This window comes from Pipra filicauda, unplaced genomic scaffold, assembly GCF_003945595.2.
Source record: "Pipra filicauda isolate LSUMZ 115617 unplaced genomic scaffold, ASM394559v2 scaffold352_size854550_pilon, whole genome shotgun sequence".
Taxonomy (NCBI): Eukaryota; Metazoa; Chordata; class Aves; order Passeriformes; family Pipridae; genus Pipra; species Pipra filicauda.
Window position 1 is genome coordinate 700963 of NW_024104479.1, and position 10412 is coordinate 711374.

Genomic DNA, 10412 nt, shown 5'->3' on the forward strand with positions numbered 1-10412 from the left:
CCCATGTCATATTTTCTGCTGTGGTGAGCTTAAATCTGCCACTCAGAGGTGAAAGAGTGGTTTATTTTTTTTCTCAGTCCCCTGAGGCGTTCCCATCCCCGACTTTTTGAGTCAAACTGGCACCAGGACTTGTTCCCTCCCCATTTGGCCACAGGGCTGTGATCCAACACTTGTAATGGCCTGTTGAAATCTGTATGAAAATGTAAAATTGCAAGAGCTTGTCTAAAGAAAGGGTCTTGCCCAACAAGTCTTGGCTGGGACCTCCAAAAGGGAGCCCAGAAGAGAAATAAATCCCCTCTGCAGTACTGCTGAGTGAAAGGGGAGTGTTCTCCTGCCTGTGTCCCCTGCAGAGTTAAATAAAGTTATCTCCAAGCAAAGGAGGGCTGAGGCATCACTTCTTATTGTAACTGGAATAAAAACCTGCAGAAAACCATAGTGGTGAGTTGTCACAGCACGAGAGAGGCAGAGAGAGAAAAGTCTGTGTGCTGGGATCACCTTCTCTCCAGATCCATCATCTTTCTGTTGACCTACAGGCACCTTTTTATATATTTTGGTGCAAACTCTCTGAATCCTGATCACAGACTGGTCTGGGTTGGAAGGGACCTTAAAGCCCATCCAGTCCCACCCCCTGCCATGGGCAGGGACAACCCCGTCCAACCTGGCCTTGGACATTCCAGGGATCCAGGGGCAGCCACAGCTTCTCTGGACAACCTGTGCCAGGGCCTCCCCACCCTCCCAGGGAGGAATTCCTTCCCAATATCCCATCTATCCCTGCCCTCCTGCAGTGGGAAGCCATTCCCTGTGTGCTATCCCTTCATGCCTTGTCCCCAGTCCCTCTCCAGCTCTCCTGGAGCCCTTTTAGGTACTGGAAGGGGCTCTCAGCTCTCCCTGGAGCCTTCTCTTCTCCAGGTGAACCCCCCCAGCTCTCCCAGCCTGGCTCCAGAGCAGAGGGGCTCCAGCCCTGGCAGCAGCTCCGGGGCTCCTCTGGACTCTCTCCAGCAGCTCCAGGTCCTTGAGCTGTTCCCAGGGCTGGAGGCAGCTCTGCAGGGGGGTCTCACCTGAGGGGGCAGAGGGGCTGAATCCCCCCTGCCCTGCTGTGGGATCAGCCCAAGGCACGGGGAGGGATCTGGGCTACTTTTCTTGCTCCATACACTGCAACAGCATCCCAGCCTGGAAGAATGCACTAATAAAATAAATAAAAACCCTAATAATTATAAAATCTCTTTGTGCTTCCTGGAGCATCACAGCTGGCAGGAGCAAAGGCACAGCCACCGTAGCCCCAGGCTGAGCAGCAGCTTTAATCCTTGACTTGCAGGTGCAAATCCTGACACCACATTTCTTGGGAGGAAAGAAAAGCTGAGCCCAAAGTTCTGACAATGCAGCTGAGCCCCAGGACAGCCCCCACCTTCACAGGGGCATGTAGGGACACAATGAGGGGGCACGCCTTTAAACTGCCTCAGGGCAGGATTAGGTGGGATATTGGGAAGGAATTCCTGGCTGGGAGGGTGGGCAGGCCCTGGCACAGGTTGCCCAGAGAAGCTGTGGCTGTCCCTGGATCCCTGGAAGTGTCCAAGGCCAGGTTGGAGCAACCTGGGCTAGTGGAAGGTGTCCCTGCCCATGGCAGGGGGTGGCACTGGATGATCTTTGGTGTCCCTTCCAACCCAACCCATCCTGGGACTCTGTGACTGACACAGGGCCCAGCCAGCTCCCACCTCACTTCTTCCACCAGTACGTGTCCTACAACCTTTTTTTTTTTTGTCTCTCCCATTCAGGTCTCTGGAAATCAGCAAACAGTCCCAAAGAACAGACCAGGACTGCCTTGGCTCTGTTCCCCCAGGATGCCTTTTACCACCACCCACTGCCGCTTCCACAGAGGGTTTGGAAGAGCCCCTGGTTTGTTTTCTTGGTGCTTGGGTTGGTGCAGGAGATACACAACCCTGTCTATTATTACCTTGTGTGTCTGGCACGATTATTCTTGGACAATAACACCCTTTCAAACACCCTCCTATTCCTCCACCTGAGCCTGAAAAACGTGGGTTGTGGACAGAGTAACACGGGCAGGAGCCAGTCCTGCAGCTCCCTGCAGCCAAGAACAATGCACAATAGTTTCAGACTCCTTTATTTCTGGATTTTAGCAGCAACAGAATCTCGCAGCAGAGCAGCAATGCACCCTTACACAGCCACATTTTTTAATGCCTTTTTTTTTTTTTTAATTTTTGGGATGATACCTGTTGAATAAAAGCTTTTGAGGACACATTTGTTTTTCCCTTCCCACCTCTATTCAGGGACTGGAAGAACCATTTGCAAGGCGTGGGGAGGATTTGCAGTACCTTGAGTCAGCAGTTGCTGTGCAGCTCTGTAGCTCTCTTTCTGTGGCACAAAATGCCCTGCTCTCAAAGCATCAGTGTCCAGTGTTTTCATCCAGGGGCCAGAGGTCTGGATCATGTAAGAAACTGCCTGCATTTGGCACGTCAGAACACATGAACCCCAGGAGGCCTTATCTATCCTGGTAATTCTCCTTCTCTGACTTAAAACCATGGAGATTTCCCTGCCTGTGGTTAACCCTGTGCTTATGGATTTTTAAGTTTCCTCTTTCAGGGTAATATTATTATTTTCAGTAGATTTTTGTTTCCAGGGTTAAAACACATCCTAAAACCCCAGGATTTACAGGTCCCAGGGTTGTCCATCAATCCAGCCATCTCTGCATGGAGTGCAACCACAGCATCTGAAAAGGGCTTTTTCTTCCTGGTTTCTGCTCCTGAGCTCACTAAGAGGATGATGGATCCACCCCTGTGGTGGAGACCATAATGTGGGTCAGTGATCAGGTCCAGCTCAGTGCTTATTTTGTGGAATCACAAAACCATTTAGGTTTTGGAAAAGCGTTCTGAGATCATCAAGTTCAACTGTCAACCCAGCACTGCCCAGGCCACCGCTCACCCCTGTCCCCAAGTGCCACATGCACAGGGCTGTTAAATCCCTCCAGGGATGGGGACTCCCCCTCTGCCCTGGGCCAGGGCTGGACAACCCTTTTCATGAAGGAGTTTTCCCCCCAGTATCCAGCCTGCCCCTCCCCTGGCACAGCTTGAGGCCGTTTCCCCTTGTCCTGTTCCTTGTTCTTGGCTCCCCCCTCCTGTCAGGGAGTTGCAGAGCCAGAAGGTCCCCCCTGAGCCTCCTTTTCTCCAGGCTGAGCCCCCCCAGCTCCCTCAGCCTCTCCTGGTGCTCCAGCCCCTTCCCAGCTCCGTTCCCTTCCCTGAGCACACTCCAGCCCCTCCTGCAAGGTCTGCAGGGGGATGAATTCAGGTTGGAAATCAGGTCTGCTCTCTTTGCATCCTCATGGAGAGGGAAAGCCCTGCACAGAGCTCTGCAAGCACACGAAGTTTGTGCTGCCGAATTGTGTCCCAGCAGACCACAGGGACCTCCAGGTCGTGCCTGCTGTCCCCCTGTCCCCTCCTCTGACCTGTGACATCCCCCACTGGGAGCGATGGCGAATCTCCAGTGACACAAACGGCAAACCAGACGATAAGAGCTGCGATTTCTCAAGGAGTTTGAACCCCAGTCAGGAGCCAGCAAGGTTTGCTTTTGTCAGGTTGCCAAGCAGGAAAAACAGCGACAAGCCCCTTTCTCACTCCTGCAGTGGTTGTTTTTCTCCCTGCCATAAATGTGACTGTCTGTGCCCCCTTTGCCTTGCGTGTCACCTGCAGTGCTCCCTGCTCTCCCTCCAAGACACTGTGTCCCCTTCCTTTGCCAGTTAATTCAGGCACAGGAGGGCAGGAACTACTCCCAGCAAGCCCAAAATGCAACCTGAGCCCCCACGTGCCACTGGGGAGGGACACACAAACAAGGGTGCCCCCGGACCTGCTCCCCTGCCCTCGGGGAGGCCCATCCATCACCTCCCCCGGGGTGTGTTGAACATTTTGTACTGAGGTGGCAGAAAGTCAGTGGAGGGTTCACCTGTCCCTTCATCCTTTTTCCTGCCGAAATGGGAACAGTTCTGGTTCCAGCTGATGTTTATGGACGTGTGCTCTTGGCTTAGACCTCGCCTGAGCGATGAGCTGAATCTCGAGCTCAGGGTGTGTTCCCACCTCCCCACTCAGCACCTGCCTCCCTACAGAGCTTCCCGTAAACCCCAAGGCTGTGTGAGCCCTGGGCACGGAGGGGGGAACTGAGGCACAGGTTGCTGGGGAACTGAGCTGCTGAATCCCTCTGAAGGAATAGCGCGGGTTTAGGTGGTTGTAGGAATTCCACGCCTGGCCCTTCACCCCTTTCCTTAGCCTTGGATTCATAAGCTTCAGGGCTACCCCTCGTCTCTGCTGCTTCCTGGCCGTGGCTCCTGGTGGGATCCTGCAGGTCCTGTTTGTTCTGGTGCAAACGTTCTGTCACCTCAGGGCCAGAGCAGTGCCTGGACTCTCTTTTCTGCCCCTGCTTTTGAGTTTGCTGGAGTGTTTTTAGGAGCCCAGACTGGCCCATCACCAGAGATGCACCAGAAGCCCCACACTTCTTCCATGCACTGGTCCTGTCTCCTTTCTCAGTGCGGGGTGGGAGCACCAACCCTGCAGAGCTCCCTGCTCAGTTTGGCCACAGTCACTATTTTGGGCAGTGTCCTGTGACACTCCCTGGTTAATGGCACAACCCCTTCGGTGCCCAGAGCTGGAATCAGCTGTTTTCACAGCACTTCTTTTTCTGTTCATGGAGTTAAAAGTTATTTAACGTTACAGAGGGTTTGAAGTGTAGCCATTTCTTCTCCTTCTAAGCTGCACTTACACCTCCTTTCTTTTTTTATTTTTTTTCACAAGTGGAAGCAAAGTTCAGGGCAAAACTGCAAGAGAGGCTTCACAGTGAGCTTTGTGCTGGAGGGCATTAAAACCAAAATAAAACATAGAAATGTATATTTTTTAAAAAAACTTCCCACCCTCGCTTTTCCCCACCAGACAGATAGGAAGATTTATGCAAGTCACAGAGCAAAGCCAGATTTTGGCTGTTGGCTGCAAGTCAGGGTAGAGCTGCCTAGCTACAGTCTAAAATTAGAGCACCTAAAAATTAACTGTATGGCCAAAGAACTTTGGTCCCTGTGCTGAATGAGCACTGGAGAATTAGTAATAGACAGTTAACCAGCTCCATTTGGAATCCAATTGCAGGGGTGAAACAAGAATTGGTACACACACACACCACCCCCACCCCCCAAAAAAGGTGATTTTAGTGTTTTTCTCCATTATGTTTGCTTTCTTCTTCAAGAAGGGCGTGGGGAAATGAGACGTGGGAAACTGGTTAAATATAACAGGGAAAAATAGTTTCCCCTTATTGAAAGGTGGGAGACTTCCATGATCTTTCCGGAAGCATCACGTTATGCTTCTTTAAAAATGAGCATTTTCAGCTCTTGCCCGTGATGGAGAGTGATTTTTCCTCAAGGCTTCCCTGTGAACTCCTCAAACCTCTCTGCTGGCAACCAGACAGCCCTGGGACAGCACCAGCCTCCAAAGACAGGGGGGGAGGCTCGAGATGTGGGAAACACACAATTTCTACAATTTCCACAGGCCATTTTCCAGCACCTCTTTCAGACTCGTGGAAGCCCTCGTGGCCCCCTTGTCATCCAGCTCCAGAAGCTGAGCTGATCATCAAAACACACCCACAAAATACACCCACAGGTGTATGTGCACACAGGCCCCCATCCTGGGGGAGGTGACTCTGGAGATTCTGCTGGATCCAACTGATCAAATAAACGTGTTTGAGCTTGCAGAACTGTGGGTTGAGGAGACAAGATGTACAAAGGCATGGAGACAGACACAGAGAAGGGAATTATCTTGTCTTCATGCCCGTACTGGATGGGAACAAAAGCCCTGGGCCTAATCACAGCCTTGGGAATTTGGGGCAGAATTTGGGCTGGGTATAAATTCTCTGGAAAGGCTGTGGCATCTTCATCGTTGAGAGTTTTCAGAGCATGCTAACACCATGTCTGCCTGGTGACACATGACATGGATGGACTTGATCCTTCCTTGAGATAAAGGGCATGGCCCTGCTGACCCCTTAATACCCCTTCCCAGCCCTGGCTCTCTGTGATTGTGGTGCTGGGAAGGGTAACATCAGCTCCATTCTCACCTCCACTGCTCTAAGAGGATTTGCCCCAGGATGTGCCTTGGCTAATAGGCTTCAGCACATCTTTGGTGAGGCCAGTTTTAGCGTGACCTGCTAGGAAGTGATCAGTACCCCTTCCTTCCTACTGCCACCAGCGGCCAGTGGTTTGGCTCCTTCCTGGCTTTCCTTGCTCCTGATGCCTCTAATGCTCTGTGCTGGCCAACACAAAAGAAAGTGAGGTGGTGGAAGGAAGGTCTCTTTACCCAAATAAAGCTGTCAGTGAGAATTAACCTTTCCTGCTGCTCCAGCCATGCCCAGGCCTGAAGTCTGGCAGGGGAGACCCATCACCAGCATGGTGTGGGGGCTGCAGGGGCTCCTGAGCCACTGGGTTAATGTGAAGAGGACTTGTGCTGTGCCATTTGCACTTTCTGAGGAAGAGAACACGTTTTATACTAAATGCCTGTCAAATCTGGTCATCACCTCTTTGTTTCTCGTTTTTAAGTAAGAATTTAGCCATTCTGCTTTCTTGCTTTAAAGTTATTGTAGTTTCAACTTGCTTGGCCTATTTCTTCCTAGACTGCCGTCCTTCCTTCTCCTGTTTACCTCTGTATTCATAGAAAAGAGGATTGATTTAGGCTGGATACAGGAAGAAGTGTTTTACAGTGAGGGTGGTGAGATGTTCTATGGTTCAGGAGGATTTGGGTCTCAACTTTGCTACAGCCTTCCTCTGGCAGATCACTGGGGGCTGGGTGACCTGGGAATTTGGGCCACAGGGTCTTGCTTATTCCTTATCTCTGGCCCTGTGACGTTCCTGGTCCGGGGTCAACAGCGACCCAGCACCAACGGAGGGGTTAGAGGAGCTCCTGCTCCACCTCTTGGGGATTAGGGATCCTATTTACTTGTAAAGTGCTTGGCAGTCCAGGGAAGCAAGGCACACCCTGGGATTTGTAGGGAATGTCATGGGACTGACCCAAAACACAGGCTGGAGGATCCTGTCACCCTCCTCCGAGGGACACGCTGTGGCTGCAGGGAGGGAGCACGGAGTGGAGCCCAGTCTCTCCGAATTTTAGGGTTGCTGATGAGGAAAACGAGGTGCTCAGGCTTTCTGGGAGATCCCCACAGCTTAGAGGATGTCCTCTTCAGGAGGTGGGAGATAAGCACTTTGTAAACAGTTCTGAAAATCCCGACCTCAGGACATCCCCTGCACCTCAGGATATTCCCTGCACCTCAGGACATTCCCTGCACCTCAGAACATCCCCTGCACCTCAGGACATCCCCTGCACCTCAGGACATTCCCTGCACCTCAGGACATCCCCTTGGGGGAAGAATCCAGAGCCCTGTTCACCTGCCTTTGGCAGTGCAGAGCTGCTCTCCCAGTCCAATGTCCCTGGTGATGTGAAGGTGAATTCCTCTGAATTCCTCAGCATCCACACACCCCCTTGTCCAGAAGCTTTTGTTTGAGATGAGCAACCAAGTCCTGTCCTTGCTGGCAGTGCTGAAGATAAAAGCACTGTTTGCTGGCACCTGTTCCCCTTCAATTTTAGGGCATCAGAAAGCCTTCCTCACTTCCTTCATTTTTGTTCTTTGCATTATTTTTCTCCTGTGCAGGCACAGTTTCCTGTGAATGTGTGATATCCTGTGCATTTGTGGTTTCCTGAAAGCACTTCATAAAACCCCAGGGATTTCAAATCCTTCCCGTTGTGGTTTCTGTGTGGAATTCTCAGGGCATCTCCCTCCCAGAAAGGCTGTGCCAAGAGCTGAGCTCAGGTGATGGGAAGAAGCAGAGAAGCAGCTCCCTGGGTACAAATCAGACAGAACTACCCCCAAAAAAGCATCAATATTCATGGGGAGACCTGTCTTTTTAAATGTTTTTAATTATTTTTTTTTTTTTTTTAATGCAAAGTGATGGGTTTCAGATGCACTTGCATTTTTATTTCCTTTCTGGAAAAGGAAAAAGCTCCGTGGCATGAGGGAGGGATGTTTAACATACCACATTTGGGGACTTTATTGAGCTAAAGGCAGCAATTCTTCCCCTGAGCAGAAAACCACACATTTTTCCAGTTATTTGCTGCAACAGCAAGCGCAGCAAGCAACCTTCTAACCCCATGCCCAGGGCAGCAAAGCAACTTTGAGGGGCTAGAGCCACAGAAGGGCAAAAAAAGAGGCATTTTTGCTTGGCTTTCCTCCTTTGGAGAATTAGTCCATATTTTGTATTCATCAGTCATCAAGGTTTTTTTTTCTGAGCCCCATGATCTGGACCTGCTAAGTAAGGCAAATCCAGCTTAGAGCCTCTCACAGCAGAAATACAGGAGAGATCAGGAGGCAAGAGGTGGGAGGAAGAGGCAGACAGCAGGGGAATACCGAGCCACCACGCTTTTATTTTCTACCTCGTTTGCCAATTCGGAGTTTCCACAGAAGTCCCCAAAAAAGGGTGAAATTCGAAATTCCTGCAAGGGGGGGACAGTCGAATTCCTCTCTTCTCCTCGGGGCTGTTTCTGAAATCAAACCCAGGCACAGAAGAAGGGAGTGGACGTGCTGGAGGGAAACACACGGTGTTGTTTGGGCTGGAAATGGTCCCTGTTTTCAGGTGGCAGCTTGGGGGTCCCTCAGCTGTGCCATTTATGCCTCCAGCTGAGCCAGTCCCGAGCTCAGAGTCCACCCCTAGTGCTGTTTGCTTTGACTGGCTGGTTTGGGCACTGCTGCTTCCTTGAGGCTTCTCCTGCCTTGTGCAGCCCTGGAGGAGTTTTAATCCTCCAGACAGCTCTGAGGAGGCTGAAATAGCACCAAAGCCTCGGGATTTACAGAGTTGCACTCCGAGCCAGCTCTGGCCTCTTGGGATGAGACCCCTCTTGGTGCTGAGCCCCCAAACAGCCCCGGCTGCAAGGACACCAATGAGTTGTTGTTTCAATGTTATATTTATATATTTAACACAAGGTCAGGCACTGGCCCCTCTCTCCTGGGTTATGTGGGTCCCTGAGGGATCAAGGGCATGTTCCAGTCTGTGGCTAAAACTGACCTTGAGGGAAGCCAGTTCTGTGTAGCCAACCCCTTCCTCTGACTCCTCTCCTTTGCTGTTGGGTCTCCCTGACCACCCCATCACCCCTCAGGCAGCTCCTGCATCCTCCTCCCCACTCCTCCCTGGGAGATTTCCCTCACCAGTCATTTTCTGCCTTTCCTCTCCTTCAGGATGTCAGCACCACTCAGGATGACCCAGCTGGGGGTGGGTGACCAGTGACAGGGAAGGCAGAAGAAAGGATGGGAAAAAAAACTCTGGAGCCAGGATAAAGTTTGGGTGGGGATGAACACCGAAAAAAAAAAGGTGGGAGAGAAATATTTTAATTTTTCTGGTGCATAAAACTTCCTCCTGTTCAGGCACCTCTGTGCTTAATTAAGGACAGTGTAAAAAAAAATCTATTTATAGAAAGCAAGGAAGAAATCATAGCAGGTGACCTGCTTTATTTGACTGGATTAAGGGTGGGATTACAGGAGCGTTTAGAAATGTTGATAAGGGCTCCACCAAATTCTTCCCTGTTACTGCTTGTTTCCTGGGAATAGTTGGATTTGCAGCAGGTCATTCAGATTAAGAATCCAATGGAATAACTTGCTCAGGGAGGGAAGAAAGGGGAAAGGAAACAAAACCCAGTGATGGCCCCAGTATTGTCAATTGAGGCAGAGTTTTCACTTTTGAACAAGGAAAACTTGTCCAAAAATGCAATTGTTGCAGTTTCAGGGACAAAAACGAAGTGCACATGATCTGTAGGATTTTTGGTGACTCCTTGAAGGTTGGGAATGTGGGGGAAGAGAAAGGGAAATGAAGGGAGAGAGAGAGAGAGAGATGATGTGAAGGTCTCAGGGCTCTGTAGGGCGGTGCAGAGCTGATCTGAGCAGGTGGCTTCTGCCACCCGAAACTTCCACGCTGCAAAATCCCATTAAGTGCAGAGTTTAACCAAGTTCTGGGTGTCAAAAAGCAGCAGCTTGGTCACCTGCCAAATGTGGCTCTCCCAGACCCCACCCCGGGGGATGTTTCCTGCCCCAAATCACTTCCCCCTGCCCTCCCGTGCTCCTCTCCCCTTGGGAAATGGTCTCACCTGTAACACAAAAAGCGCCTGCAGGAGGGGGGGGTCTCATGCAGGGGGGTCTGGGGTGACATTAATCAGGGTAGAAGCAGCACTCCTGGAGCCCAGGGATGCTGAACCCTCTGGATGAGCCCTCCCTTAGCCTTTCCCTGGTGTTGCTGCTGAGGGTGCCTGGCACCAGGCTGCGGAATATGAGCTTACTGACAAACTGTGCTGCAGGTGGGGAGAAAAGAGCTCAGAGCAGCTACAGGCACCAAGCAAACAGTG